Source organism: Olea europaea, chromosome 15 (genome assembly GCF_002742605.1).
Source record: "Olea europaea var. sylvestris chromosome 15, O_europaea_v1, whole genome shotgun sequence".
Taxonomy (NCBI): domain Eukaryota; kingdom Viridiplantae; phylum Streptophyta; class Magnoliopsida; order Lamiales; family Oleaceae; genus Olea; species Olea europaea.
Genome location: NC_036251.1, coordinates 21,603,904 through 21,606,157, shown reverse-complemented (window position 1 = coordinate 21,606,157; position 2,254 = coordinate 21,603,904).

The following is a 2,254-nucleotide window of genomic DNA, read 5'->3' as shown; positions in this document are numbered from 1 at the left end:
CAATTAGCATAATAATATAATCAATTAGACGTAAACATAATTCAACAATAATATAAAATAATAATAGGGTTAGAAAAACAAGTATTGGGAGTCACGTCAAGAACGCTGTCCTAAAGTCGTGTTGCCTCCCTTTCGTGCGGGTTCTTTGGGCACTACGCGACTCCAAGATAAAACCCATGTGGCTCTCCTTCTATGGGCATGACCATAGGGAGATAAAGAACGAGCCTTTCATCAAGTAGCCACAAACTATAGAAATAATAGTATAAAGTATAGATATAATATTTTATTTTTCCTTGTATCTCAAGTTGTTTTCCTCAAATGAAAGAACTCCCTTTTATAGGGATAAATTTAATCCCACAATTACACCATTAAAAGTTACCATATGTTTTAATTTTATATTAAAACTTAAAATTAAAGTGTTTTAATATTTTGAAAGGTTAAAACTTCTTTTAAGTTACAACACTAACTTGGACAGTCATGGTTTCGGTGCAGTGCAATTTTTAAATCTGCTACTGATCTGTATAATTATTTTTCTATAAATAGGTATAGATGAAAATCAAGAAAGACATGCAAATTTATGTATCCTCCTTTAATATAGTTATTTCTCGTCTTTTTCTTACTTTTGCATCGATTCAATGAGTTAATAGGAGAACGCGCGATAAACCGAAAGAAATTTGTTAATCGTTATCTCGAGGCCAACACCAAATTGAATTCTTAGAACCCATTTTTTCTTCATGCTGCCAAACTTACAGTATAACGGTAGAAGTCAATAAGGAAATTGAAATTGGTTTCCTCCTACAAGGTCAAATAAAATCTCAATAATGTTGCTAGAAGAAAATTCAGAATTCGAAGAATTACCGATTAGAAAGTTACAAGGCAGCTAGATTGAGTCGATGGCCGCCCGAACATCTTCTCGGTCATTTTAATGGAAAATTCAGGGTAAAAGTTAAGTTTGGGAAAACTGACCAGTCTCCTCCTCTCGATCCATAGCAAATTAAATTAGTATTTGAGTCCCATCTTTTTAGGAAAATATATTTTGTAATAGTGTTGTTTTGAAAACAATTGATTAAAAAGTAGGAAAATTATTTGAGTTTATGTGTAAAAATATTTTATTGAAAAGATGTGTGGTTAAAAATGAATTTTTAAAAAATATGGCTCAAACATATTATTCGTATAATTTCAAACCCATGAATATACTTTATTCAAGGGGAAAAAGAGTTTTCAAAGAATATAGTTCTTTTTCCAATGTCAATGGGCTTGAATATTATCCGTAGACTTTCAAACCTACGAATATGTTTCTATCAGAATATAAAATTTCTTATGGTCAACTTACAGAAATACCAAATGATATTTTAAAAAATCATATGAAAAAGTGTTTTGAAAATAAAAAATACTGCATAAAGTTAAGTGATACCTTTTTAATTAAGTGACACCTTTTAGTTAAAAAGTTTCATACAATGTCACTTTTTTTTTTCCTTTTTTTATTACATTATGTCATTATTCTTAATTAAAAAGTGACGTAGAATGTCACTTTTTCTATCATGAAAATTTAATTCACACTTAACACAACATAAATATCTAAAAAAATTCTTATAAACAAATTGAAAACTTAACAAGCAAAAAAAATAAAATGTATTTTTCTATTATAAATTGATCGTGTGACATTAAATTAAAAAATGGCCAAAAATGTGTTTGTCTTTGATATGAATTAAGGTTATGGGAATTTGAAAGTTATATTTTATGTCATTTTTAAAGAAAGTCCAATATGGCCGTACTAGCTATCTTATTTGAGTTATTTTTTGATCAATTGAACAATGCATACAGGGTCTTTCTAAAATTTTTAAACAAGAATATGAATTCAACTTTGCTTTACATTAAAAAGGACATGATATAACAATTTATTTATCTTGCATATGAATTAATGCGCATTAGTTTCTTCATCTGTTATGAAGGTAAATATCACTTTTTTGAAGGAGTTTACTGTTAAAAAGTATCATGTCATTTTTTTTTATTATATCATGTCAATTTTGAGTACAAGTAATGCTATAATTTTTTTAGTATTGCTGCTTTAAGTTCTTACAAGAAACAATGCATTATTATCATTTGTATGCAATTATATGAATAAAACAATTGGCGTATCCTCATCTGTTTACATAAGCTAAATTAGACGACAAAATTTTGGAGTTCAAAGTATATGTATATGTCACATTTTTTAAGGACAACAAAATAGCTCCCCCCCCCCCCCCACACCATC